This window comes from Macrobrachium rosenbergii, chromosome 25, assembly GCF_040412425.1.
Source record: "Macrobrachium rosenbergii isolate ZJJX-2024 chromosome 25, ASM4041242v1, whole genome shotgun sequence".
In the NCBI taxonomy this organism is placed as follows: Eukaryota; Metazoa; Arthropoda; class Malacostraca; order Decapoda; family Palaemonidae; genus Macrobrachium; species Macrobrachium rosenbergii.
In genome coordinates this window covers 35927795-35940475 of record NC_089765.1, presented here as the reverse complement: position 1 = coordinate 35940475, position 12681 = coordinate 35927795, and the positions used below count along the sequence as shown (strand labels likewise).

Sequence of the window (12681 nt, the reverse complement as noted above, 5' to 3'; positions counted from 1 at the left end):
CCTATTTGTAAGCATAGTAATCTCAAGGTGGTTTCCATGGCTCCACACCTGGCACCAGTTCCATTTGTCAAATTTGTCCTTGGGTGTGCTCCTTAAGCAAGACTGTTACTCAGGTTGCTGTGGTCTCTGCTTGTGTGTGATGTTTTGGGCCAAGTGAACTATGATCTGCAGGTCAGAGAGTTCCTTTTCTAGTAGATTGAGCAAGCTCTTTAACCTGGCACTGCAGATGTACAAGTGGGCAGTTTGCCATGCCAACAAGCTGTAAGCCAGTTATATTCCTGGCACGTGGAATTTTCTGCCAGACCAGCATAGTAACTGGAGTCAGATTGTAGGGGCAGACTGGTCCCTACATCCTTGAATAGCGCAGAGACTTTTCAAGCTCTGAAGTTCTCTGATGCTGAACCTGTTTGTCATGCAAACAGGAAACTTCTGGTGTTTTGTTTCCCATGCCAGATCCCTGGCCAGTGATGGAAGATGCTTTCCAGCACCCCTGGATCAGTCTGGATGTATATACCTCTCAGTCATTCAGCCTGATTCACTGGATGATCAATAGGGTTTGGATCACCTTGGTTCTCAGGATGACCTTAGTTGTTCTGCATTGGCCTAATGCTTAGTGATATCCAGATCTGCTGACTCTCCTGGCTGGGCCACTGTGAGAGATTCCCCTGGGGTCCACTCTCCTCTGTTAACTTAATATTGTTATCCTACATGTCGTGTGAGAGAGACTTAAAAGCCTTGTAGAACTGCAAGGGAAATGTCTGTATACCTCTGTTGTTTCTCATCAAACACGTATCAAAATGTGGGCTGCCATCTGTGATAGGTGTCATAGTAGTGGTGTCTCTCTTGTCAGAGCTTCTTTTTAGTGGATCACAGGCTTCTGCACTCACCTTTGCCAAGACAAACTCTTCTCAGCCATTGAGGTCACTTAGCCTTGAGCCAGGTTTCCATACTGAAAGGCTTGGATCTCGTCTGTGGAGTTTTCAATGCCTGTGAGGAGTTTTTAGCAATAATATCCCCCTTACAAGAGTCTTACAAGCCTTTGTGGGTGGCCTTGGATGGATAGTTCACTTTTAAAACCATCTTTTTGCTGGCCTTAGCCTCAGTGAAGTATGTTGGGGAATTAGTGCTCTCTCTCTCTCTCTCTCTCTCTCTCTCTCTCTCTCTCTCTCTCTCTCTCTCTCTCTCTCTCTCTCTCTCTCTCTCTCTCTCTCTCTCTCTGACAAGAGATTAGTGTTTCCCAATCCCCTCCCTTTCAGACTTAGTTGGTGGTGACCCAGAATAAGATGCTTTTATTCCTGGTTAGTGCCGTTTGATACTATCTGAAAAGATCCCAAATTCTTCCTCTGGAGTGTCAGCGCCTTTTTGTTAGTACAGTAAGAATAAAAAGGTGGTGCTCAGGAACACTTTTTCTTGCTTCTTGAGGTAGTCAAACGAGCTAATGACTCTTCATGAAGTCAGAGGGCTGTGGGACCCCCATCTGTCCTTCAGAGTAACTTCTCAGTTTGCCATGCAGTGAGGGCAGGTGTCTGGAGATGACAGATAACCTTCACCTTATTTTACTTGAGGGATGTTACCCACAAGTCTGTGGATACCTTTTCTTTGGGACCTGTGGTGGTTGCTCAACAGGTTGTATAGACTTAACGTCATTTGGACAGACGAGCATCTTGCATGAGCACTTAGCTTAGTATGTGAATCTTGAGGCATGAATGCAATGACTGGGCTCTTCTTCTCTTCCTCCTTCTGGAACAGCACTCAGGACAAAGTATCAGCTAGGATCAGGCTAAATATAGGTAACTACACTTTTGAGCATCCAGTCTAAGATGCATCTCCCTCTGCTCTTCCCTAACAAGGGGAAGTGAGCAGGACAGTATAGAACTTTTTCTAAACATCATATTTATTAGCCGGAATAACTGAATTCTAGTGTGTAATCACTTATAGGGATCTCATGGTTCTGTAAACCTTTCCTTATTAGAGTGGGGCTCTTGTCCTTCACTCAGGGCCAGGCCCCTAACTCTCTGTTATCACAGTGCCAGACCCGATGGAAGGTTAAAGGAGTCATTGCATCCCTTGCTCACAATCTTGACTCAGATTGTTGCCTTTCTTGGGTGGGTTGTTCAGCTTCGTCAGTTGACATATAACCCGTTACTCAAGGAGTGAGTCTTCTATATAAAATGTGATAGTTTATATTTCTTTAGGAACAAATATGAGATTTTTAAGTACCGGTAATTTGTATTTTTTCTAGGTACAGTATACAAATCAGAGCTTATCATCACATTTCCCACTTCAGCCACACTGCTTGTCCCTTAGGCCATAGGAAAAATTCTTAGAGACAGGTGAATGAGTGATGTTTTTTACCCACCCGTCATAATCATCAGCTAATGATTGTTATCAAGTTCACTCACTGTCTCCCAGCTTGCCCTAAAAGATACTTCTTTATAAAAGGCTGTGGTTTGTATACTTCTAGATTATGTAGGGAAGATACAGAGTATGTATTTAAAAATTTTAAATTTTTTTCTATATACACTATTTTTTATAAGGCAGTTAGAAGTCCCAGTATTGTATTATTACAACATTGCAGTGTTTATTCTCTATTATTCTCTAATTATTTTAATCTGATATGAAGTAACTGATGATTTACAGAGAACAGCCACCCCACAGACCAAGGTGGTGAATTCTTCTAACATCAAATGCAGTGAATTCCTCTAACATCAGAGCATGGTGCTGAACAACGAACTCAACATAGAGTGGTAGACATCATACTGGAGTAAGTAACACTACAAAACAAACTGTATAATAGTAAACTTGGTTAGGAAGCAGTCACTGATTTTTGTATAGGAGAAAAAAAAAGTCTTAAAATACTCTGTATGGTAGCTTTAAATAGACATAAATAGACATTCATTGTGTGCATATTTGTTCTTATGAGAATGCAAGCCATCAGGCAGTCCCCAGTTAATGGCAGGGGTTCCTTTCCCGGCCGAGCACTGCTAAACGAAAATTGCCGATAACTGAAAATCGGTAATATATAGCGCCAGTAAACCGCTTAACAGTGCCATTAACCAGTTATTGGCACTGACAAACTGCGTACCAGCGCCGAAAATCTGGTTAATGACATCGCTAGCCAAGCACCATAGACCGATGCCGCCGATAAGCAGGGACTGCCTGTATTACATTTGGAAGCACTGCATCCATAGTGTGTGTGGGGAATGGTGGTTGAAGCTTGGTAAAAAGGTTAATTGGTGGCCGACAGGTAAATGGCAGGGTACTGCTGACTCATCCAGTACTGCAGTAACTCATTGCTTGATGCTAGACATTGAATCTTGATGGTTTTTGTTTGTTTGTTTATCTTTAGACAAATGTTAATAATAAGCTTCAGGTCTGAAGCGATCTGAAATGTTCATACAGTGTTTTAACCTTTGTCCTTACTGTAAGATTTGTGTTTTGAAAACTAGTTTCCCAGTTGTAAGATTGATAAGAATGGAGGAGTGTCAGGAATCCTCCTTTGCGTTATCTTCAGGATTCCCCATGAGCATTCCCACCTCCTGTACAGTAGATGAGACGCCAGCCTTCTTTTTTTTTTCACTGAACCAGTTACCACGAGTAGCTTTCTGTTTGTCACAAAGTTTGTGACTATTGTCAGCAAGACGTTTAAGCGAGGTGTAGGTCTGTTCTCTCCTTGTTAGCACTTCTCTGTGGAGGCATCTCCTATGCCTTTAGTCACTTTAGCTTCAGTTGCTATGTTCATTTGTGTTACCCATTCTTCAGGGAAGCTTCTGAGATGCTAGGAGAGGATCTTGATTAAAAATGCTGATTAAGCATATACGCTCCTCTACCCCTTCCATCTCTTCTTCTTCCTTCTTGTGGACACAAGAATGCTCATGCTTTTGCTTGTGTCTCCTCTCATCTTCCAATGGGTTCTGATTTCTTTAATCCCATTCCTGCCATTGATCAACAGGTGCTAGGGAGGCGTTTTGAGCGTAAGGGTTTCACTACCTTCTTACTATGCCAGGATGGTGTTTGTGGTTGCATACTCCATCCCTTCTGAGTTGTTCATGCTCTGCAACATCCATTGATTCTTTTTTACAGTTTCTGGTGGTTGTTCAAGAGCCCTGTTATAGGACAGACTTTTTGGCTGTCAACTTCTGAATGTGCAGCAGTGGGTTGAATGAGAGACAGTAAGTTGGGAGTAGGAAATATGGTTTCTGCCTTCCTCCTTCCTCCTGTTTTCGAGTTCTTGTTACACTGGGCCTTTGCCAAATGTGACTGCCTGGTACCAGGTAGCCATTAAAGGCTGATGGTCCTGTTGTTCCATCTAGCAATCCCACTTAAGAGTTTGAATTTGCTAAAGCTGTAGCCTACTGTTATGGTAGAATGTCATTGTTCTGTCCTTAATCATACTTGGACACAGCTTTCCGAGCAGAGACTTGCAGATGAAGAATCAATTGCTCTTCCTTTAAGGATTTGAGTTAGAAAGTCTCTCTTTCCATGGATTTTGCTAGGGGCAGGGTATCAGTGTAAGGAACTTGCCTCTCAAGTGTGGCTTTCAGTTATGGGGGAACCACTTTGAGTCACATGGATTGTAGACGCCTACTTACTCAGGAGGGCAAGGAGTTTTGTTTGGGTATTTCTGTGCTCAGATTGTTGAAGTGTGATTACTATGGCATCAACAGGTGTCAAGTTCCCTACAGTATCCTTAGGATTCATGGTTTCTTACCCAAACCTTCATCCTGCCTTCTAAACTGAGAAAGTGGATGAGAAAGGGACTCTGTGAGAGCACTGATGATAGTTGGGCTGAGTCCTTCCCCAAGCCTGCTTCCAACACAGATGCTGCTTTCATTAGCTTTTGTCCCTCCTTTTAGGAATAATTCAGTTTACTCGCTTCTCTACCATTTTGCTTAATTTTGGATTATTCTTCATATGGCATGGACTCAGAAGATTCTCAAGGTGGAGTTAGGAAGATGCATTGTTTGCTGTTAAATCTTGCTTCAAGGGAATCTCTCTTGGCCCCCAAGTGGCAGTTGAAGAGGAACTGCACTGTCATTACCTCTCATCATCTGTGAGACTTGTTCTTGTTCTATTACCTATGGGAAGGAAGCATTCACACACACAACCTACCCTACCTTCTTACAATAGCCACACTCCCTGCCAGAGGACCCAAAGCTTGACTTTTTCTTTGGGAAGGGAAGCTTTGACTTCTCATTCTTCTGCAGGGGAACATGGAATATTTTCATTGTCACCTTACATGGCTATGACTCCTTCGATGGTTTTGTTCTTCAAGTCAAGCTTTCTTCCCTAGCAGTCGATGCCAGCTAACAGGACTTTCATAGCCTTTGGGATAATTTTCCTCCATTCATACTTTGGAAAAAATGAGAGATCTCTCCTTGCATCTCTGGATTTTGTTCAAGTCTTCTATCCTCCTGGCTACTTTTAACTCATCTCTAGGAATAGACAGTCCGTCGTGATTCCTTTTGTGTTGCCTTAAACTACCAAACACATTCCCTCTGTGAGGTTTTAGGGGATTCCCACTCCCCTCTGCTGCTGAGATTTCCAATAGAACAAATAGGTTTCCATGCTGGCATTTCTCCACTGGTGCTTCTGTCGGGTTGCAGTACCCCTACTGCTTCCTAACTAAGCCCCAGGCAACTAAAAGGTGAGCTTGGCACCTCTCTTTTGACCTTGTGTCCTCTGAACAGGATTTCCACTCATTTTGCAAGGAAAAGACTTTGTGTATTCTCTTTGCAGCACTTGGCTTAGAGTTACTCCTAACCCTGTTTAAGTCAACTATAGTTTTAGGTATTGAGGCAGGATCCTGACTTACAGAATCCTTTCTTTTTCTTTAAGAGAAACCTGTAGACCCCTGGACACTTTCTCCCTAGCCATAAGGTTATCGGTTAATTTTACCTAGCTCCTTTTGTTGATCCCACTTAATGATTTCAATTGGTGGAGATGCCTTGGATTCTGGTTCTGTTCTTCTGTGCTCCTTACATGATTGTTGAAGAGAACAAATAGTGTGCTGGACTGGTAGGCACGGGAGAGCTAGGCAACTAAGCACCTGTTTGAACAGAAGTCTGAAGATGTATTTTCTGTCTCCCTCTTTAGCAAGGGGGTTACAGTATTGATACAGCCATGTCATCCATCCTTGGATAGTATTGCAACCTACCAACCTTGTTCCCCTGATCTCTAACAGAAAACACAGGATTGAACTGTACTCACTGGGTTCCATCAGTCCCTGCATCCTTCTGTCAAGCTGTCAACAGCCTCAGTTAGGTTGACAGTATTTTATGTATATACTTGAGTAACTGTACTCCTGTGCCTGGTGTCATGCCCAAAGCTCCATCACCCTCTTATCTAAGTAAGATAATGAATTTGGTACTTATAAGAAAGGGTGCTGATCCAATTTTCAGGCTTAGCCTTTGATGGGCTTATGCTGGCAACCAGACTCCACTAATATAATTATGAGAACTAATTAAGCTTTAGAGAATATAATTACTTTATGTAAACATCTTGTTCTGTGCAGTAATTAAAAAACAAGATTTTATATACAATAATCATTTTCTCTAGAGCTTAATTAGTTCTTATAATTTATTAGTGAAGTCTGGTTGCCAGTGTAAGCATATCATAGACTAGACCTAAAACTGGCAATTCTGTAGTGCTACTGTGAGACATGAAATGGATTGTCCTGTGTTCTTTCTGTCAGAATTCCCATCAGTTCAGAGTAGGTGTTTATCTATCCCCTTTTCCTTGCTTTCCAGGGGCCTGTATTACATGTCTTCATCCTGCTGTGTTCATGCTTACTGCATTTCTGACCAAGTGTTCATCCTTCTTTGAGATTTCTATTTATTTTCCAGACACTAGACTTCACATTCTCCCATTTTCTCACTCGTCATATGATCTTATGAGTCTGTCCATGAATCTTAATATTCTGCAGTCACACCAATTCAAAATCCTAATTTCTCCTTGTCTTTGCTTATATTTCTTCTGCATAGATTAGCAAGGGTTTTGTGCTAATCACATATCTTTGCTCTCTCAATTGATGGGGCAGATTTACAACAATAGCCTGGCTTGGTCCCTCCTTTCTCAGTTTATCCATGCAGCAGCTTTTTTTTCAGTCATCTCAAGTCCTGCTTCATAGTCCACTGTCTCTAGAATAACAGAAATGCTCGTAATTTTTTTTTTTTTTTTAGTTTTTTTTATATATTCTGCAACCGAGTTCTTACTCAAAACCTTATGCGTCACTTTTGTAACTTTTTCTTTTACTTCCTATCCATCACCATAACTTTTGTTTCGCTTGATTTTTAAGTTTTCTCCTTTCTAGTCCACCTTTTATACATAAGCCTATTTAGATTCAGCTGTTAACTCTAACTTATTTGCAAATAGCAGCTCCTGGAGGCCTCCTTTATAGCTTCCTCCAATATTGTGATAAGGAGCAGGGCATCAGTGCTGATCCTTCAAGCACCCCACCATTTATGTAAAATTCTTCTGGCATACCTGCTGCTGTTTTCAGGATAGAGTAGCATTCCTAGTTTGAATCATTCTGATACCCTTTGCCTTCATAATGCCTGTTTTTTGGTAATGTATCAGATGCCTGTTCAAAGTCCCCAAGTGTATATTTTCTAATTTATTGAATGGTGCTTTTCCTTTACTTATCTCATTTTGAAGACTACTGCTGTTGTTGACCTCTGTGGTATGAAGCCAGACTTGAGAGGTATTTCTGAGCTTGGCCCCATGTCACCCGGTGAAATTCCATACTAACACGAATTTCTAGGTATAAATATTGCTAAGCATACCAGAGAAAAATGCTTTCAGGAATGCTGGAGTTACTACCCCCAGATCGATCGACTTCCATATGGAAGACGTCGGTATAACCAAGGGTGAGTGAAGGAATCACAACCACAGAGCCACACTCGACAGACATCCCCATGTCAAAATCCCCGGAAGAGTAGAGAGCCGTTCCAGCTCCCACGCTCACCCCCCGCCAATGGCGACTCCAGCGCCACCTACGCCATTCCATTTCTAGCATGTGAGATCTTCACTGTTTAAATTTTTTGTGCTCGTGTTTTTGGCCTGTTTTAGGATTTCCCAGCATGTCGTCGAGCAGCTTTTCTGTCACCAAGTTAAGTACCATCTCCTTGTGGGGTTTTTATGGTAAGTTTGGCTGGTTCAATCGCTATTTTAAAGTTTTGTGCGGTTGTTGTTATGACGCCGTGGCGTCCCCCAGCCGGCCATGCCGACCGCGAGATTTGCCCATCCAGCTTGTTCTGTTTGGGTTTTCTCCTTGTCGTTCTATTCTTATCATTATTCCTCCTGGGTGTGTTCCCATTGACAGTATTAACTGCTTTATCATGATTTTATTGTCGTGCTGGTGTTATTGTCTATTGCCCTATTTATACGGAGGAGCATCGGTAATACACTGACGCTCCTCTCGACTAGGCTATGTGCCTTGCACGAACACAAGCATTTATGGTTTATGTGTATTTTATTTTATTTGCGGTGGTGATTTTCTGGTCCTAGTTATTAGCCTCATCATACCCTATGTTTATGTTAGGCTAGTATAGCTTCCTGGGTCTCCCGCTCTCCCCAGTTAGGTTAGGTGTAGGGTAGGAATCTTCAGGTTGAGGGAGTTTCTGTTGTCGTTCCTTCCACGAGTCGCTGTTTGAGTGGTAGAGTCATTGTCTTCTCCTTCTCACGAAGGGTTAAACTTTTGATGGCGTGTCTCCTCTTTGCCGTCATGGCATCCCTCTCTTACGTTCGCCTCTGGTTGGTTTCTGTCTCGGAAATTTCTCTGCCCGTTTTTTCCTCCCCCTCCCTTTCCTTCTCTCAACCTGGTAGCCTAGGCTATGCCTAGGTGCAGGTACTGGCCTAGGCTATGACTAGGTACGAGCTGGCGAGTCCTTAGGTCGCTTTCCCCTGAGGTAGGCTACGACCTCTCACAGCTAGTATTAATTTACTTGACGTGGTGTGTGACTGCAGTTGAGCGGGTGAAGTATCTTCCCCAGTCTCCTGTTTTCACTGGTTCGGGCCTACCCTCTTCCCTACCCCACCAACCCTTCCCCCTCCCTCCTCTTAACCCTAACCAGCTCTTGCCTCTCGTGCGGGTGACGTCTACGGACGTTTTCTCCGAGTCTGGGGATTTTCCCTGGTTGAGGGATTCGTTCTCTCCCAGGAAAAATCTCCGGTGGCAATGGGCTTGGCTTATTGTTTCGTTAACTCGCTCTCGAACGAGTTTCAAACATTCTTGGGTTTCCCTCATCATCCTCTCCCTGATTCGAGATTACTTTAGTTGGGCTGACTGGCACTTTCTCCGGCCCTTGTGGCCTCGTGTAGTTGGTTGCCTCACCCTCCTTCTGTTTTCTAGCGGTAGAGGTTGGCGATCTCCGGAGGGGGTGTCTCCGGACTCCGGAAGGTGTAATGTATTTGTTTATTACCAGTTCGTTACCATCTCTTGTATTTTAGGTATGCATATCCACTAGCGGAGTGAGCTGCCCACTCCGCCATTAGTCATTAACTTGTTCTGAGTCTGGTATCCTGCCCTCGGGTCCCGCCGTTTTTATTCCGGCATCCCTTGTGGTAGGACCCAGTTGACTCAGTTCTCTCGTCCCACCGGAGTATTCCGGTGGTCGGAGAACACCTTACCGCTTTAATTAATTTATTATCTAGTAGGCCCGTCTTTGACGGGGGTTTTCTTCCCTCCGGAGTACTCCGGTGGTAGATTGAAATTCCCACGCCTACCTAGTTTAAGTTTCTTAGAGTGGTAGGTTCATGTACTCTTTACACTTACAGACTGTGCGTTGTGAGGAGCCAGGATGCACCGCCACCCTCCATCAACCCTACAGACATGTGGTGTGCCGGACCCACGCGGGTTGTGCGGTCTGGTTGGATGAACTCATCGTTTGGCATCCTGATGGCTGTGAGGTTTGCTTCGCCTTGGTCAACATTGTCCAGGACGAATCGGTAAGCCCTCGCCTTCCGTCACTCACGTTTTTTCCCAGTTTGATATGTGCTTATGTTGTAGTTCCTATCCTTTGCTACAATATATTATTTGTGACTTCCCTCTCTCCCTCAGGCTGTCGAGTCCTCTAAGAAGGAGGCTCTTGAGTCCCTCCGCGCCTGGGTGGCTGGGTTTGGAAGGAACGTTCCGTCGGGGAGTCCTTACGTCCTCGACGCCAACTTGCGGGACCTGCTCTACCCCGGCGCCCGGGTGGCTGCTGCTGTCCCGGCGGAATTGGCTGCCCCAATCATCCGGCAGATACAACTCGCTACCCAGCCACCTCAAGAAGACCCTTTGTACGAGGGAGTTTCAGAGGACGTCGCCGCCTTAGATTTGGACCTGGAACCTATGAACACGGAGCCAGACCAAGAGGTAGGTAGAGAGGTAAGTGAGGCTACGGGGGCGGGCGCCCTTTTTGACTCCCCATCGTCATCTGCTTCTTCCTTTTCAGGTTTTCAGAAGTCTTCCATCTTGCGGGACAGGACTCCATCTGCTGTCCCCAAGTTGAAGCTGAAGACTTCATGGAAGGCGAAGGGCTATAAGTCCTCGTCTTCTCGGAAAGCATCTCCTTTCCCCCCGTCGAAGGCCAAGGTCGCAGCACCTGTGGCCTCCGGGAGCAAACTAGGAACCTCGGGCATTGGCGCGAGTAAGAGAGCATCTAAACCAAGCTCTCCTCGCCAGCCTGCCTTTGACCCTGAGGCCTTTGCTAATTCCTTGCTCGAGAGGTTCTCGGCGGAGGTTGACGCGAAGCTCTCCAAAATAGGGGAGAAGCTTCACAGCCACGATTCTCTACTGGCGGGTATGGCGCGCTCCGGCGGAGCCGACCCACAGTACGAGATCCCTGATACGGCTGACCTCCCTCCCTTCGCTGTAGGGAACCCGTGGCGCTTTGCTCTTCGTGCCATACGGCACGAAGACACCTTAACAATTGAAGGTCTTGGCACGAGACGCCTGGAGGAGTTAGTTTTTCCCTCCTGATCTCCTGCCCCCTTACCCAGGCTTCGTTAGGCTGACGGAGGAAGCCTGGGTACGCTCGGATAAGGTCCGTAAGGAGACAGTGATCTTCCCAAGGGACCAAGCACAGTCTGCTCTCCTGCGCACTCTTCACGGGTGGCAGGCTGACAATACTAAATTGACGCCTTTCAAGGGAATTACACCATGTTCTCCTTGGGGACAAATTACCCACTCCCTGCCTTAACAAGGTCGCTCTAGCAATGGCCCAGGCTTGCTTTGACGGCAAACCCTTGCCTCAGCTAAGGGAGACAGACTCCACATCCCTAGTATTCCCGGGAGGTGATGAGTTCTGGAATGACGCTCCATCCACTTTTACAGTAGGTAAATTGGACGCCGACTGTGCGTCTTCCCAATTTAGTGAGCAACTTCCCAAGATCCCGGAAGCTTTGCTCAAGGCGGAGTTTGATGCTCGGTCTCGGTTAGGCCGGTCCTTGAGCTCCCTGTGCATAACGGAAGCAACCGCCGTCTCCTTCGCAGAGGAATGCCTGTTTCAGGTTCTGGCTAAATCCCTGTTAGCAGGGTTCCAGTCAGACCTGCATGACTTTATGGTGGCAAGGTTGGAATGCATAAGCTCATTTTGCGGATGCCACCATACGTCATGAGCCTAACAAGCTCATGAAAAGTTCTATCTGGGGGGCGAACCTGTTCCCAGAGGCTGAGGTAGAAAGTGTTCTGGGCGAAGCTACCAGAGCTAACCAAAGCCTTCGTTCTCGTTGGGGCATCTCCGCCTACAAGCGGAAAACCCCAGAGTCTGGTACCTCTCAGTCTAAGTCTGGGAAGCGCTTTCGTCGCCATAAACGACCCCTTCATCAAACAGTCGTTCAGGCAGTCCCGGTCTCGGCGGTGGGCCAACCCTCCACCTCCAAGGCTCAACCCCAACAATTTGTTCTGGTCCAACCAGCCCAATCTCTTGTTGCACCCTCATACGTCTCCTCCCCGGCGTACAATTCTACCTATGAAGGCCGGGGGGTCTTTCACGGCCTTAATAGGAGCGCAAGGGGGGGCAGAGGTCGAGCCCCATACAGAGGCAAGCCTGGCTCCGCCTCCAAGGGAAAAGTTGGCCGTGGGAGAGGAAACAAACCTGCTTCCTCCCACTGAGATCAGTCAGGTAGGCGGTCGACTTTACTGGTTCAGAGACCAGTGGTCCTTCAGTCCTTGGGCACACAGCATTGTATCCAAGGGTCTGGGTTGGAGCTGGATCAAAGATCCCCCACCTCTGATCAGGTTCTACCAACCCTCCTCCATAGTCCTGGAGGACTATGTGACGGAACTGCTCAACAAGAGAGCAATAAAGAAAGTAAGGCACCTCAAGTTCCAAGGCAGGTTGTTCACGGTCCCAAAGAAAGGTTCCGATCAGCAAAGGGTGATTCTAGATCTGTCGCGTCTAAATCTCTATATAAAATGCAACAAGTTTCGCATGCTTACGGTGGCTCAAGTACGGACTCTACTGCCGCGTGGAGCCGTCACCACCTCTATCGATCTTTCAGACGCTTACTATCACGTCCCAATTGCACGGAACTTCTCTCCCTACCTGGGCTTCAGGCTAGGGAGACAAGCCTACTCCTTCAAAGTCATGCCTTTCGGACTCAATATAGCCCCCAGGATATTTACAAAGCTGGCGGAGACAGTAGTTCAACAGCTCCGGTCCCGGGGCATCTCCCTGGCAGCGTACCTGGACGATT

General features: G+C 45.9%; 1 protein-coding gene across 1 annotated transcript in view; it reads left to right on the top strand.

Annotated features, from left to right (window-relative positions):
• LOC136852556 (homeobox protein Nkx-2.2a-like) overlaps positions 1-12681 on the top strand; it is a 221554-nt gene that overhangs the window by 8072 nt on the left and 200801 nt on the right. Inside the window, exon 2 of the mRNA XM_067127322.1 lies at positions 2641-2764. The gene's annotated coding sequence lies outside the window, so the exon portion shown is untranslated. The remainder of the gene's footprint in view (positions 1-2640; positions 2765-12681) is intronic.